Source organism: Podarcis cretensis (genome assembly GCF_951804945.1).
Source record: "Podarcis cretensis genome assembly, chromosome: 1".
NCBI classification, from domain to species: Eukaryota; Metazoa; Chordata; class Lepidosauria; order Squamata; family Lacertidae; genus Podarcis; species Podarcis cretensis.
The window spans coordinates 130566949-130583921 of NC_137170.1; the positions used below are offsets into that span (position 1 = coordinate 130566949).

At 46.2% G+C, this 16973-nt stretch overlaps 1 protein-coding gene across 1 annotated transcript in view; it reads left to right on the top strand.

Moving 5' to 3' along the window:
• The window catches only part of KIAA2012, a 176296-nt gene extending 161036 nt beyond the window's left edge, over positions 1 to 15260 (top strand). The window contains exon 23 of the mRNA XM_079990599.1: positions 15242 to 15260. The gene's annotated coding sequence lies outside the window, so the exon portion shown is untranslated. The remainder of the gene's footprint in view (positions 1 to 15241) is intronic.
• The last annotated feature ends 1713 nt before the right edge of the window (positions 15261 to 16973 follow it).

Below are 16973 nucleotides of genomic sequence, written 5' to 3' on the forward strand. Positions count from 1 at the left end.
TACTGATATATCCAGGGACACATTAAAACCAAACCCGTGTTTACCTTTCCAACAGAAACATCTGGAGGATACAATATCAAAATATATTTTAAATCAGGGCAGGCCAAGCAAGCTATTTTCTTCCTCTGGAAGCGGAACAAAACCGGCTTGCAAACAGATTCTTGGGTTTCTATTGTAGCAACCGAGAAGACAGACAAAACCAGGGCGTATTAAAATAATATACTAACCAGAGAAGAAAATGGCAGTAAGTAAATCAGCCTTGGCTTACTGATAATCACATGAGGATGTCAAAGGGGATGCAATGGGATGGAGGAAGATGAAAAAGGCAGCGAAATGAATGAAGGCGCAGAGAACGGCATCCGTGCACAAGGAGAGTTAAGAGATTAGATTTGCTTTCAAAGAGAGAACATCAAAGAGGGAACTTATTTACTTTGGATTATGGCGCAAGAACCAGGAGAGCTTCTGCACATTGGTTTAAAAATAAGAGAGAGAATCACTGGCTTCTTCAACGGTCAGTTAACCGCTGGGACAAAATGTCCTGGGTCACCTTCAGGTGAAACAAACTTAATTCAAAATGGTATGAAATAGGATGGAAGCCTTAGTAGCTGTATAGTAAGGTGAGTGACCTTACATTCAAGACTAATTCGTAGTCCTCATCTGGAAATAATGTCAGTTGTCTAAACATTTTCTGTGTGTATCTTCCTTCCTTTTACTCAAACTTTTCCTTTTCAGTATTTTCAAGACTTTCATATTGATAACATAAATATATCTCATTTTCACTAAAAGACATTTCAGTGGAACAGTGCTTTGATTAGAAGACTGATTTACTTCCAGGTTTCAGAGCTCGCGCATGCGCAAAGGTACTAAATCGCGCTTTGCACATGTGCAGAAGTACCAAATTACAACCCGCGCATGCACAGACGCGGCACTGCAGGTTGTGGATGCTGCGGGTTGCGAACGTGTCTCCCGTACGGATCACGTTCGCAATCCGAGCATCCACTGTGCTTGATTCTGACCAAACTAAGCCTCTCTACAGCAAAATATACATAAGGTAAAGGTAAAGGGACCCCTGACCATTAGGTCCAGTCGTGGCCGACTCTGGGGTTGCTGTGCTCATCTCGCTTTATTGGCCGAGGGAGCCGGCGTACAGCTTCCGGGTCATGTGGCCAGCATGACTAAGCCACTTCTGGCGAACCAGAGCAGCGCATGCAAACGCTGTTTACCTTCTCGCCAGAGCAGGACCAATTTATCTACTTGTACTTTGACGTGCTTTTGAACTGCCTGTAATTACTTGCCAACTCTGCTTAAATTAAACAGCAGAGGGAGCTAATTACTGTTCCAACAACAACAGGCTTTTTGATAAGCCCATGGCCAAGAAAAAGCACAGCCCAGCAGCAGGGAACAAGCAACTTTCCTAGCATTTGTCATGCTGTTGCAAAGGGTTGAGGAATCTTTGACCTTCCAGATGTTGCAGGACTACAACTCCCATCATCCCTGACCATTGGCCATGCTTCCTGGGGATGACGGGATATGGAGTCAAAGATGTGGATGGCCAGAGTTTCCCCATAGGAGTATAACAAGGGTTGTGTGGGAAGAACAGGGAGCGAAAACTCAATATGATTGAGTGGATAGCATGTAGGTTTGGCAACATGGTTCTCTTCAGATGTTGATGGACTTCAATTACACTGATCGGTCCCAGTCATCATGGCTGATGGCCAAGGATCATCAGAATTGTAGTCTGAAACACCTGGAGGACACCATATTATCTACTCATGGCAAAGCATGTCAGACACTGAACCATGGGAACTAGAGTTCTAATTTTTACACTTAGGCTGAGAAATAGGAAGTAAGCCAAGGCTAATATACCTCACAGGGTCGCTTGGACTAAAACTGTCAACCAAAAGCTTTACTTTTCTGGTTTATCACCACAGCAGTTATCGACACTGGGTTTCAGTAAAGCAAATAATTTAATTAGACAGCGCCTATATGACGCGGGTGGCGCTGTGGGTTAAACCACAGAGCCTAGGACTTGCCGATCAGAAGGTCGGCGGTTCGAATCCCTGCGACAGGGTGAGCTCCCGTTGCTCGGTCCCTGCTCCTGCCAACCTAGCAGTTCGAAAGCACGTCAACGTGCAAGTAGATAAATAGGTACCGCTCCGGCGGGAAGGTAAACGGCGTTTCCGTGCGCTGCTCTGGTTCTCCAGAAGTGGCTTAGTCATGCTGGCCACATGACCCAGAAGCTGTACGCTGGCTTCCTTGGCCAGTAAAGCGAGATGAGCGCCGCAACCCCAGAGTCGGTCACGACTGGACCTAATGGTCAGGGGTCCCTTTACTTTACCTTTACTATATGATTTCGAGGGACAGAAAAATTTGGCCACGATAGGGAAATTTTTGTCCACGGGATGATTATTTCCCACCTAGTCATTGTGACACGTTGGCACCCTGTTTGCAAAATTTAACAATTCCGAAATACAGACACGCTTTCACAAGATTGAATATACTGCTTTCGGCTGTACTCGAGGGTTGGTTTCAAAAAATTCCGCTGGAAAAATGGTTATGTCCCTGTGGAGATGGCAGTATTGAGTCAGTGGCTCATGTTCTTCTGGCTTGCACTCTTTATAATGATTTGAGGAGTGAGGTTATTTTTAACCCTCTATTATTCTCCATGTTGGGTCACTCAACCATTGCTACTATGCCCTTACTTTTAGCAGATCAAGATAATCAGGTGACAGCAAAAACTACAAAGATTTAACAGGGGCAATTAGAATAAGATCTATTATTTGATTATTGAAGTAAAGTCCCAAAATGTATTTTCTATAGTTAAGTTTTTACCTCTATAAAGTTTCTTCTTCTTCTTCTTCTTCTTCTTCTTCTTCTTCTTCTTCTTCTTCTTCTTCTTCTCTTCCTCCTCCTCCTCACGTAGGGGAGGTTGAGATTAAAATTGCATTGACCCTCTTGTCTGTCACGTCGTGCTCCTTGGAAGAAAAATGATTTGTAATCATTAATTTATTTTTAAGTTGCTCATCCACATCTATTTGTGGTTTCTCTCTAGGAGGCCGAGAACTAAACAACAGAAACAGATGGCGGTCCAAAAGCCAAGCCCATTCTGGGAAATCAGACTTCCACTTGCAGGCCATACGCAGCGTCTGAGAAATACCGTATTTTTCGCTCTATAGGACGCACTTTTTCCCCTTCAAAAATGAAGGGGAAATGTGTGTGCGTCCTATGGAGCGAAGACGCCATAGCCCCGCGACCCTCTCCCGGCTGGAGAGGTGATGCGCGGCTATGGCAGGAGCCTCTATAGCTGCGCGTCACCTCTCCAGCCGGGAGAGCGCGCGCGGGCTAAAGAAGCCATAGCCCCGCGACCCTCTCCCAGCTGGAGAGGTGACGCGCGACTATGGCAGCAGCCTCTTCACTGCGCCTTTCCGCTGCTCCCTGACCTGCTCTTTGGGGCTGGTGGTGGGCTTCCCCCGCCAGCCCCAAAGAGCAGGTCGAAAGGAACCTGAAGCCTGGAGAGCAAGAGGAGTCGTGCACACTGACCCCTCTCGCTCCCCAGGCTTCCAAGGTAGCCGCCTGAATGCACCTTAAACGGCACCTTGTTTTAGAGCGGGAAAACAAGAGGGGGGAAATTCTCCCCCTCTCTGCGCAGTGCCTCCTGCCGCTTCGCTGAAGGGGCGCTGGGCAGAGAGGGGGAGATTTATTTTTTTTCTTCTTCTCCCCCCTCTAAAACAAGGTGCGTTCTATTGTCCGGTGCGTCCTATGGTGTGAAAAATACGGTAGCCTGTGGGTGGCTCAGCAAAGCAAAAGCCAGTTGCTGTTTGGCTAAAGGATGTTACCCATTAAAATCTGGAAGCAGTAGAACTCGGGGATGGATCGCAAGTCCCTGGAGATTCTGGGTTGGGCTGGTGGAGTAGCACATTCGAAACGCGTTCTTTTCCTCAAATAATTCTGGGCATTGCAGTTTACTATTCACATATTTACAATCCCCAGCAACCCTTAACAAATGGCTCAGGACCACAATACCTCAAGGACCGCCTCTTTCCGTATGAACCTACCCGGACCCTGAGATCATCTTCTGAGGCCCTTCTTCATGTGCCTCATCCTCGAGAGGTCCAGAGGGTGGCAACATGAGAACAGGGCCTTCTCTGCAATGGCTCCCCGTCTGTGGAATGCTTTCCCCAGGGAAGTTCACCTGGCGCCTTCATTATACACTTTTAGGCGCCAGGCAAAAACCTTCCTTTTTAACCAGGCCTTTGGTTGATCTTATTGACAACCAAAACCCCTTTAGATTGTGGCTCTTTTGGGTTTTTTTATTGGGTTAATAATAATGATGATGATAATTTATTATTTATACCCTGCCCATCTGGCTGGGCTTCCCCAGCCACTCTGGGCAGCTTCCACCAAAATATTAAAATACTGTAATTCATCAAACATTAAAAGCTTCCCTAAATAGGGCTGCCTTCAGATGTCTTCTAAAAGTCTGGTAGTTGTTGTTCTCTTTGACATCTGGTGGGGGGGGGCGTTCCACAGGGAGGGTGCCACTACCGAGAAGGCCCTCTGCCTGGTTCCCTGTAATTTGGCTTCTCTCAATGAGGGAACCGCCAGAAGGCCCTCGGCGCTGGACCTCAGTGTCCGGGCAGAACGATGGGGGTGGAGACGCTCCTTCAGATATACTGGACCAAGGCCGTTTAGGGCTTTAAAGGTCAGCACCAACACTTTGAATTGTGCTCGGAAACGTACTGGGAGCCAATGTAGGTCTTTCAAGACCGGTGTTATGTGGTCCTGGCAGCCGCCCCCAGTCACCAGTCTGGCTGCCGCATTCTGGATTAGTTGTAGTTTCCCGGTCACCTTCAAAGGTAGCCCCACGTAGAGCGCATTGCAGTAGTCCAAGCGGGAGATAACCAGATCATGCACCACTCTGGCAAGACAGTCCGCAGGCAGGTAAGGTCTCAGCCTATGTACCTGATGGAGCTGGTAAACAGCTGCCCTGGACACAGATTTGACCTGTGCCTCCATGGACAGCTGTGAGTCCAAAATGACTCCCAGGCTGCACACTTGGTCCTTCAGGGGCACAGTTACCCCATTCAGGACTAGGGAGTCCTCCATACCCACCTGCCCTGTCCCCCCAAAACAGTACTTCTGTCTTGTCAGGATTCAACCTCAATCTGTTAGCCGCCATCCATCCTCCAACCGCCTCCAGGCACTCACACAGGACCTTCACCGCCTTCACTGGTTCTGATTTGAAAGAGAGGTAGAGCTGGGTATCATCCGCATATTGATGAACACCCAACCCAAACTCCCTGATGATCTCTCCCAGCGGCTGCATGGAGATGTTGAAAAGCATGGGGGAGAGGACAGAACCCTGAGGCACATAGTTTTTGGTTTTATTTTATATGTTATGGTCTTGTTTGTGAACTGCCCTGAGACTTCTGGATATAGGGCAGTGTATAAATTGAATAAATGAAATGAAAATTAAATTAAAGATAGTGTCCAGAATTCTTTGAGTGGAGTGGGCAAGGGGAATGTGCTCTGAATATGGATGTAGCCAGGATTTATGTTAGGGGGGCAGGATACCAAACTGTCATCATCCTCTGTCTAGCAGATTCAGAATGAAACATCTCATCAACAATTGTTTTACGTTACTGTCTTTTGACCCCAGGTGCTCAGAACAATCCAGTCATTTGAAAACCAGGAAGCTAAATAAAAAATTAACATCAGGGAGTACCTTCCATGCAGTTAACAAGTATGTGTTGCAAAATTGCAAAGAACACGCCTTTTTTTTCCATCTCCCTTTTAGAAAAAAATAATCTAGGTTTTCTTGAATTTGCTGAGAACCTTTTACAACATCATCCACGTGACCTCAGCAAGCATTTCAATTTCAAATACTCTGATTATTCCTACTTTTAGTTAAGCATTTTCATTTGTTTACTTGGTTTAGGAGGGGCAGCTGCTCCCCCCCCCCCCAGCTACGCCCATGGCTCTGAATGTGTTTCAAAGGTATGGTATCTATGCAGTCATAGATAGATGAGAAGATGTAGCAACACAGAGGCACTTCTGTATGCTAGCTTTGTGATGCCAGAAGCCAAATTTTAAAACAAACAGATAAGCAGAACAAACCCTCCCACATTTAAATATGCAGAAGGATTGCCTTTGATACGGTAGCCTTGTCCGGATGGCGAAATCTAGGAGCTTTGCTGAGCTAGAGGTGTGGAGCTTCATGCAACTCTTTGCTAATCTATGCAACAAGCAAACAAACTCGCACCCACAGTTGCTGCTGCTGCTGCTGCTGCTGTTGTTCGGCTGGCTGTTGTCATTCTGAAGTTGATGCATCTTCTCCTGAGCTGAGAGCTGCCTCTTCCTGGCACAACATCTGCTTTCGATAGCTTGCACACCAAGCCTGCTGACAACAAGGAGTTTGATGGCGGTGCTCCTTGACCCATGTCCCAGCCTGTTTTTTCTGGCAGCGCTTTCGCCTCTCGTCAGCTTTGCCTGCCCCGGAAGGACCAGCGAGCAAGGAGTCTCCCTCCTCCTCACCCAGAGGAATGGCTGACAGCACTCTTGGCTTCTCGCACTCTTGAGAGGCATGGCGTGTGGCGGGGAACAAACGCTGTCTTGCACCCAGCACCCATTGAGTCACACCGAGGGTAGGCAAACTAAGGCCCGGGGGCCGGATTCGGCCCAACCGCGCTCTAAATCTGGCCTGCGGACAGTCCGGGAATCAGCGTGTTTTTCCATGCATAGAATGTGTCCTTTTATTTAAAATGCATCTCTGGGTTATTTGTGGGGCCTGCCTGGTGTTTTTACATGAGTACAGTGGTACCTCGGGTTACATACGCTTCAGGTTACATACGCTTCAGGTTACAGGCTCCGCTAGCCCAGAAATAGTGCTTCAGGTTAAGAACTTTGCTTCAGGATGAGAACAGAAATCGTGCTCCGGCAGTGCGGCGGCAGCAGGAGGCCCCGTTAGCTAAAGTGGTGCTTCAGGTTAAGAACAGTTTCAGGTTAAGTGCAGACCTCTAGAACGAATTAAGTACTTAACCTGAGGTACCACTGTACACCAAATAATCGTGGGAACTATCGTTTGTTAAGAGCTCTGGGAATTGTAGCCCTACTGGTTCAATATAAGTACGCCATCTTTTAAGGCTAACCCTATTGAATATGGGACGCGGGTGGGGCTGTGGGTTAAACCACAGAGCCTAGGACTTGCCGATCGGAAGGTTGGCGGTCCGAATCCCTGCGACGGGGTGAGCTCCCGTTGCTCGGTCCCTGCTCCTGCCAACCTAGCAGTTGGAAAGCACATCAAAGTGCAAGTCGATAAATAGGTACCGCTCTGGCGGGAAGGTAAACGGAGTTTCCGTGCGCTGCTCTGGTTCGCCAGAAGCGGCTTATTCATGCTGGCCACATGACCCGGAAGCTGTACGCCAGCTCCCTTGGCCAGTAAAGCGAGATGAGCGCCGCAACCCCAGAGTCAGTCACACCTGGACCTAATGGTCAGGGGTCCCTTTACCTTTACGTATTGATCATAGAATTGCAGAGTTAGAAGGGACAGTGAAGATTGTCTAATTCAACCCCCTGCAATGTGGGGATCTTTTGCCCGATGTGGGGATCAAACCCGCAACCCTGAGATTAAGAGTCTGGTGTTTTACGAACTGAGCTATCCTTCATTACATCTGCATGGCTATCCAACTACTGAAAGAAGCTAGTGTCACGGTACATCAATGTGAAGGCCTCTCCTCCTCAGAAGCAGTCCTCTAACCGCACATAGTTGTGGAAAAATACAGTAGCTGGCTACTTTGAATGCATTTGACTTCTGAAATCCCACGGCAATTAACTGGAGGTCACAAACGCCTGATAGCAAATTGCCACATAGCAAGCGAACAAGGCTATCTGGCAGAATACCCATTCTTTCTCAGCTGTCTTGCCCATCACACTTATTTTGCAATATAGATATAGTTATATAATTTTTCTGTATCTACCAATCAAAATTGTAGCAAATAATAAAATTATTATTATTATTATTATTGCAGCCCCCCCCCACTGCTGCTTTCTGTGTGCTTTTTCCCACTCTAAAAGGAAAGCAGCACCAATTCTTCACTTCGGAATCAAGACTGGTTTCGGATTTCTTCTGATATTCCAGGGAATTAGGGTTGCCAAAAGTAAAGGACACCCCCAAAGTTGCTGAGCTTTTTTGACGGAACTGATACCAGGGTTTGTCTTCTAATGACAACTGTCTGCTGTAAGTGGATATGGGATAAATGGGATGTGCTAATGCAGATAGGTTTAAATATATATACAGTATTACTTGTTCCAGTGCTGCTGTTTCCAGCAACTTGATGAGATCAAATAGGATAAAGTCTATGTTTCCAGCAACTTGCATTACGTATATTCAAAACCTTTCCGTGTTGTTCGGCTGAAATGTCAGATCAAACTGTTCTTCTCGTGGATTTACACTATGTGAACATGCATTAATTCCTTTTACACATTTAGGAAGCCCAATTAGCAGCCCGAAATGAGCAGAAATTTGCAGAGCACAGAGGATGGCCTGAAAACACATGATGCTCTTCTGAAGTGACCATTCCCTAATTCTGCAATCTGCCTGTAGGAAGCCACTCAGCCACTCTTTGGGGCATGCACATGCAATAAATATTTGTTGACGTTGTTATGTTCTGAAGTTCTCACCCTGGGCCAGCAGGGGGACACTGTAGATAGTTATGCAAATGAAGGATCGAAAGTGATGTTCAGTGATTGGATAGTTTTAGAAAGTTGCTACAGTAACGTTGTACTGGAGCTCTACATAAGCAGGCTGACTGAGCCCTTCAGTTCAGTTCTGTTCTGGCCTCTGAATAAAGAAGAGCTGTTTGAAGAATCGCTGTGTCGTCTGATATGTTTACCCACAACTTAACAATTATACTGTTGCGCTTCAGATCATGACGTTTTGTCACCAACTCTATTTTCAGGAGCCCCTGGTTTAAAGAAGCAGACTGGAAAAATAATTGGTAAAACAGATTCCATTCCAGCTAGCCATGTCGACAAAGGGAGAAAGCAGTGCAGTGGTACCTCGGGTTAAATACTTAATTCGTTCCGGAGGTCCGTTCTTAACCTGAAACTGTTCTTAACCTGAAGCACCACTTTAGCTAATGGGGCCTGCCGCGCCGCCGGAACACAATTTCTGTTCCCATCCTGAAGCAAAGTTCTTAACCCGAGGAACTATTTCTGAGTTAGCAGAGTCCGTAACCTGAAGCGTATGTAACCCAAGGTACCACTGTACTCAGGCAGGAAGGCCTACAACCGTGATTCGGTCAGACTGTGTGGTCTGAATATATTGGGTCCAAGACAGCGGGGCAGGCAGGGTTAATGATTTGAAGTGTGTGTGCACAGAGGACCTTGTGGCCCTCTAGATTATAGTGGACTACAGCCCTTATCTTCCCTGGCCATTAGTCTTGATGGCTGCTTGGGGCTGATGCAATTTGGAATAGAAAAACAACCCGATATTGGCCACAGAATCCCCTCACACTTGACTTCAGGGCACAATTTCCCCAGCAACACCAGGCCTCAAAAAACACCAAACCATACTGGTCTAAGGCTGTGTATATATTACTGTTTACTCCGGCTCGCATGTGCTCCCACCAATGGTGTTTGGAGCTGAGTATACATGACTTTGATGTATGGAAGTGAGAGCTGGACCATAAAGAAGGCTGATCCCCAAAGAATTGATGCTTTTGAATTATGGTGCTGGAGGAGACTCTTGAGAGTCCCATGGACTGCAAGAAGATCAAACCGATCCATTCTTAAGGAAATCAGCCCTGAGTGCTCACTGGAAGGACAGATCCTGAAGCTGAGGCTCCAATACTTTGGCCACCTCATGAGAAGAGAAGACTCCCTGGAAAAGACCCTGATGGAGGGCACAAGGAGAAGGGGACAACAGAGGACGAGATGGTTGGACAGTGTTCTTGAAGCTACCAGCATGAGTTTGTACAAACTGCGGGAGGCAGTGGAAGACAGAAGTGCCCGGTGTGCTCTGATCCAGGGGGTCACGAAGAGTCGGACACGACTAAACGACTAAACAACAACATACATGACTTTAGCCACAATGCATGTCTATTCTGTAGCTTCTTGAGCAATATTCCTGTTTGATGGATGCACTTTCCCTCAAACCAGCTTCCATCCAGTTTGAAAACGAGCCACGGTTAAGTTGAGGTGTGTATGCTTCAGACACTGTTCAGACACAGAAACAAAGCAGGCAAAGAGCATCAGGGGAAGAAATCCCCACCTTTTCTCTGGTGCATATAAGGCTGTGACTTGTAGCATAGCAGGGGCAAATGACATTGCTGAGTTTCAGGTCACTAATTTGTATATAGCCTGACTAAGAGGTTGTCCTTCATTATGTAGAACCAACATATGGGAAGACCAGGGCCAGATTTAGGTTTGATGAGGCCCTAAGCTGCTGAAGGTAATGGGGCCCTTTATATGTCCAGCTGTCCTTTATCAACAACAAATTGTCGCTGTTGTCTTTGTGTTGAATATATGCTTTATGGTAATTTATGGACCTAAGAGGTATCTAAAGCCATTTGCACATGTTCCCATGCGACCAGACAATGCAGAATGAAGGCATCCTATATATAAAGGTAAAGGTAAAGGTACCCCTGCCCGTACGGGCCAGTCTTGACAGACTCTGGGGTTGTGCGCCCATCTCACTTAAGAGGCCAGGGGCCAGCGCTGTCCGGAGACACTTCCAGGTCACGTGGCCAGCGTGACAAAGCTGCATCTGGCGAGCCAGAGCCGCACACGGAAACGCCGTTTACCTTCCCGCTGGTAAGCGGTCCCTATTTATCTACTTGCACCCGGAGGTGCTTTCGAACTGCTAGGTTGGCAGGCGCTGGGACCGAGCAGCGGGAGCGCACCCCGCCGCAGGGATTCGAACCGCCGACCTTTCGATCGGCAAGCCCTAGGCGCTGAGGCTTTAACCCACAGCGCCACCTGCGTCCCTTTTATCCTATATATAGAAATGAGCAAACCAGCGATATTTTAGGGAGCAGGCTAGCAGGTCATTACTTACACCATAGGAGCCTACACAACACAAAACACTGTTTCTGTATGTAGGTTTTATTTTATTTGTTTTTTATCTTATATTTTGGAAATGTACATCCAGTGGTTTCTTTCCTTTAAATTTTTTTGGGGGCCCCAAGAGAGTGGGGCCCTAAGCTATAGCTTGTTTGTTGTTGTTTAGTCGTTTAGTCGTGTCTGACTCTTCGTGACCCCATGGACCAGAGCATGCCAGGCACTCGCTGTCTTCCACTGCCTCCCGCAGTTTGGTCAAACTCATGCTGGTAGTTTCGAGAACACTATCCAACCATCTTGTCCTCTGTCGTCCCCTTCTCCTTGTGCCCTCCATCTTTCCCAGCATCAGGGTCTTTTCCAGGGAGTCTTCTCTTCTCATGAGGTGGCCAAAGTATTGGAGCCTCAGCTTCAGGATCTGTCCTTCCAGTGAGCACTCAGGGCTGATTTCCTTCAGAATGGAGAGGTTTGTTCTTCTTGCAGTCCATGGGACTCTCAAGAGTCTCCTCCAGCACCAGAATTCAAAAGCATCCATTCTTCAGCGATCAGCCTTCTTTATGGTCCAGCTCTCACTTCCATACATCACTACTGGGAAAACCACAGCTTTAACTATACAGACCTTTGTTGGCAAGGTGATGTCTCTGCTTTTTAAGATGCTGTCTAGGTTTGTCATTGCTTTACTCCCAAGCTTGTTTAGTTTATACATAAATCCAGCACTGGGGAAGACACACACACACTATTAGAATATTAGAAGCATAACTGCATGTTTCCACTCTCCAAATGGTTTGCCTTCTTATCTTTAAAACGCGTTTCAAAAGTTTCATTGAACAGAGAAGACTTAAACCATCATATAGTGTTTCTAGAGGAGGCTAAATTTAACCTGAAGACATGGGCATTCTTACGGTAGCCCTGCACCCAACGTGACGTTCAGGAACATAGGCGTTCAGGGTTATGCTTTGTCAAACAATGAGAGGAAATGAAACATCGGCTCGACTGTTCGGAACACTCCTTGGCCTTGTCTTAACTAGGGTGGCGTGACAGGGGTGCGCCAAAGATTGGTTTGCTTTGGTTTGGAAAATTAAAGTATATTGTAAGGTAGCTGAAAAGTCAGATGCCAGCTTCTTCAGGGCTTAAGTGATAGCAACAGCAGGGCAGTCCAAAGTGCTGCCTTTCCAGCTTCTTATTGGCACTATATCTGCAGCTGAAATATACTCAGAGTCGAGAGTGGATTTCATGCTCTTTATTCAGCTCATAGTGGTAAGGAGGAATGGAAGTTCCCCCAGGATGTCTGCTTTATTAACATTATTTACACAATGGGCTGCACGTGATTCGCTAATTCCGGAATTCTCCTGTAGGCCAATCAGGTTGTGGATTCACTTCCATCTGGAGCTGGATTGGGTGGCTCCTGCAGACCAATCATACTGCTGCATTGTTCTAGGACCAATCAGACTGCTGCATTCTGAATCCTATTGTTCTGGGACCAATCAGACTGCTGCATTTTGGATCCTAATGTTCTAGGACCAATCAGACTGCTGCATTTTGGATCCTATTCAACTCAGTACATAACACCAGCCTAACACAGTAAAAGGTAAAGGACCCCTGGACGGTTAGGTCCAGTCAAAGGGGACTATGGGATTGCGGCGCTCATCTCGCTTTCAGGCCAAAGGGGCCGGTGTTTGTCCACAGACAGCTTTCTGGGTCATGTGGTCAGCATGACTAAACCGATTCCGGCGCAACGGAACACTGTGACAGAAACCAGAGTGCATGGAAACGCCGTTTACCTTCCCACCACAGCAGTACCTATTTATCTACTTGTACTGGTATGCTTTCAAACTGCTAGGTTGGCAGGAGCTGGGACAGAGCAACGAGCTCACTTTGTTGCAGGGATTCGAACCACCAACCTTTCGATCGGCAAGCCCAAGAGGCTCAGTGCTTTAGACCACAGCGAGGGGAAATGCCCAATTGTCAGTCCTGCACAGACAGAGATTGAGAGAGGCAGGCAATAACTAAATGGTGTGAAATTCTTCAAAATGTTTGGGGTTTACCAATGGTGGCAGCTACGACAGAGCTTGTTTTGGTAGCCGTCAGGGGAGGAGAAAATAAGAGTGATGGGACTCTTCCCAGACTTTACTTCTCCCTCCACAAAAGGTTCATTTACAAGGTTACTTTTCTGTGAGTGCAACAGTGCCAGGACTTCAAGACATCTAAGCTGTGTGGCTGTGTACACACAATACCTTTAAAGCACATTGGAAGCACATTCTTTACCTCTAAGAATTATGGGCACTGTAGTTTCTTAAGGGTTGCTGGGAATAGTAACTACGCGAGGGGTAAGCTACAGTTGCCCAGACTTATTTGAGGAAAAGAATGTGCTTCAAATGTGCTTTAAAGGTATTGTGAGTACCCAGCCTGTCTGAAGCAGATACCGGGTACCTTCCTCGGGCCAATACTTTGGAAGTCCTGCACAAATCTCTGCCTGCATATTTCCCCCTTGTTCATGGTGCTACTTGAAATCGATTGGCTCGCTCCACTGCAGGGCAGGCATGTGGAGCAGACATGGTAAATTATTCTCCTGCTGCTTGGGCAGATTTCCCATGCCAGTAAAGGTAAAGGGACCCCTGACCATTAGGTCCAGTTGTGACCAACTCTGCGGTTGCAGCGCTCATCTCGCTTTATTGGCCGAGGGAGCCGGCATACAGCTTCCGGGTCATGTGGCCAGCATGACTAAGCCGCTTCTGGCTAACCAGAGCAGCGCACGGAAACGCTGTTTACCTTCCCGCCAGAGTGGTGCCTATTTATCTACTTGCACTTTGACGTGCTTTCAAACTGCTAGGTTGGCAGGAGCAGGGACCGAGCAATGGGAGCTCACCCCATTGCGGGGATTCGAATCGCCAACCTTCTGATTGGCAAGTCCTAAGCTCTGTAGTTTAACCCACAGCGCCACTCACGTCCCTTTCCCATGCCAGTAGGAATTCCCTAATATCCTCCTCTTAGGAATTCAAATTTCTTGTAAATTATTGACGCAGGATATTATCTATATCCTGCATGGCTCTTGTGTGCTTCCGAGCATCCACAGTGTTTCCTGTCCCCACCTTCTTTTTAAAATCAAAATCAGGAGACGCTATGTGAGCATTTAACATGCAAATCAAGTATGTTTATGCAAAGCAGGTAATTTGCAACTTGGATTAATTTGTGTAATTGGGCTTGATTGCAGAATCTCCTGGCAGATGATGGATATCGCTGTATCTCACAGTTGGTGTGATTTTTATAATTCTAACAGCGATCACCCTATGATAAGCAGGCTTCATGACTCATAGACTGTACAACCAAAACTGCAGTCCTATGCACACTTATTTTGAAATAATCCCCAATGATTATTATGGCATTTAGTTTCAAGTAAAACACATGTGATCAAGCCGAACTTTGAATATGCTTCTCCTCTTGCACATTGGTCCAGTTTGGCCACACAACTTTTGTAGTTGCCTGCTTATTTAACTTATATGCAGAATTCATCATGTGAAAGGCTGGGCTGGATGAATGCCTAGCCGGAATTAAGATTGCGGGAAGAAATACCAACAACCTCAGATATGCAGATGACACAACCTTGATGGCAGAAAGTGAGGAGGAATTAAAGAACCTTCTAATGAGGGTGAAAGAGGAGAGCGCAAAATATGGACTGAAGCTCAACATCAAAAAAACGAAGATCATGGCCACTGGTCCCATCACCTCCTGGCAAATAGAAGGGGAAGAAATGGAGGCAGTGAGAGATTTTACCTTTTTGGGCTCCATGATCACTGCAGATGGTGACAGCAGCCACGAAATTAAGAGACGCCTGCTTCTTGGGAGAGAAGCAATGACAAACCTAGACAGCATCTTAAAAAGCAGAGACATTACCTTGCCAACAAAGGTCTGTATAGTTAAAGCCATGGTTTTCCCAATAGTGATGTATGGAAGTGAGAGCTGGACCATCAAGAAGGCTGATCGCCGAAGAATTGATGCTTTTGAATTATGGTGCTGGAGGAGACTCTTGAGAGTCCCATGGACTGCAAGGAGATCAAACCTCTCCATTCTGAAGGAAATCAGCCCTGAGTGCTCACTGGAAGGACAGATCCTGAAGCTGAGGCTCCAAGACTTTGGCCACCTCATGAGAAGAGAAGACTCCGTGGAAAAGACCCTGATGTTGGGAAAGATGGAGGGCACAAGGAGAAGGGGACGACAGAGGACGAGATGGTTGGACAGTGTTCTTGATGCAACCAGCATGAGTTTGACCAATTTAAGATTAAAATAAAAATAAAAATTAATGCATTATTGCATATTAGGGCTTGGCAAAGGAAAGCTTTTAAAGTTTAGCTGAAATGGTCATTTTCACCAAATTAATATGGCTGTAACATGGAAATGAGAACTGTCAGGAACTGCTGAAGAGATGGGTTTCTTTGGTGACACATTGCAACACTCTCCAAACAGAAGGACATTTGTTTCTATCTGGTAGTGAGAGGGCTTTATCATTGGGGGAGTTATCATTTCAACATTAATGCAGAAGCACTTTCATCTGACCTTTAGTAATGCACATTAAAGAAAAAGCAAAACATCCACAGCATTCTACCTAAACAATCCTCAATGTCTTTGGCACCAAGTCAGTGCCATACATGGTTTAGTTATCTATTGTAGTCTTGCATTTCTGTCCCCAATAGAAATACATGTCATCTTGCATTATAACCTGTGGGGGAATGACAACCTAAGCCTCTTGGCTTGCTCACCATAATGTGAGAAAATTTCCCTCTAGCACTATGCATTTGTCAGTAGAGGTATCATTTGGTTATTCAATAAATTCCAACGACCTTATCAAAAACAAATATGCCATTGAATCAGGTTAAAATTAACTTTCTCTCTCTCAGGGAAAATTTGGCTGGCCCGTCATTGTCTCATTCATTCTTACACATTTTAATTTTCAGCATCAGTTGTAACATTTGCACAGCCACTGTGGACTAAGAACCTAAAACAAGACACCCCAAACAGAATCTTGAAGGATCCTGGTTTTTCAAGCATCCAATATGCACATAAAATGATTAACTATCACAATACATTCCAGCAACAACAATCCAGTCACAGCTAAGCTCATCTTATTGTTTTAAATGGGGAAATTAAACAATTCAGTATTTCCTACAGCTCACATTTCCCATTTGATTGTGTGCCATGTATTTGCAGAAGCAGTTCTTAACTTTTTAAAGCAACGCTCCCATTTAGTTTGTTAAATGTATTTAAATGTATTTATTTATTGAATTGACATATCGCCTTTCCTCCAAGGCGTTCATGCTGACAAACATGATTGTCGTCTTCCCGATTTTATCCTCACAACAACCCTGTGAGGTAGGTTAGGCTGAGAGAATGTGTTTGGCCCAGGTGAGCTTCATGGCTAAGCAGAGCTTTGAACCCTAGTCCTCCAGAAGCTTCATCAAAGAGAAACAAGGGAATTTGTTGTTGTTGTTTAGTCGTGTCCAACTCTTCGTGACCCCCTGGACCAGAGCACGCCAGGCACTCCTGTCTTCCACTGCCTCCCGCAGTTTGGTCAGACTCATGTTTGTGGCTTCGAGAACACTGTCCAACCATCTCGTCCTCTGTTGTCCCCTTCTTGTGCCCTCCATCTTTCCCAACATCAGGGTCTTTTCAAGGGAGTCTTCTCTTCTCATGAGGTGGCCAAAGTCTTGGAGCCTCAGCTTCAGGATCTGTCCTTTCAGTGAGCACTCAGGGCTGATTTCCTTCAGAATGGAGAGGTTTGATCTTCTTGCAGTCCATGGGACTCTCAAGAGTCTCCTCCAGCACCATAATTCAAAAGCATCAATTCTTCGGCGATCAGCCTTCTTGATGGTCCAGCTCTCACTTCCATACATCACTACTGGGAAAACCATAGCTTTAACTATACG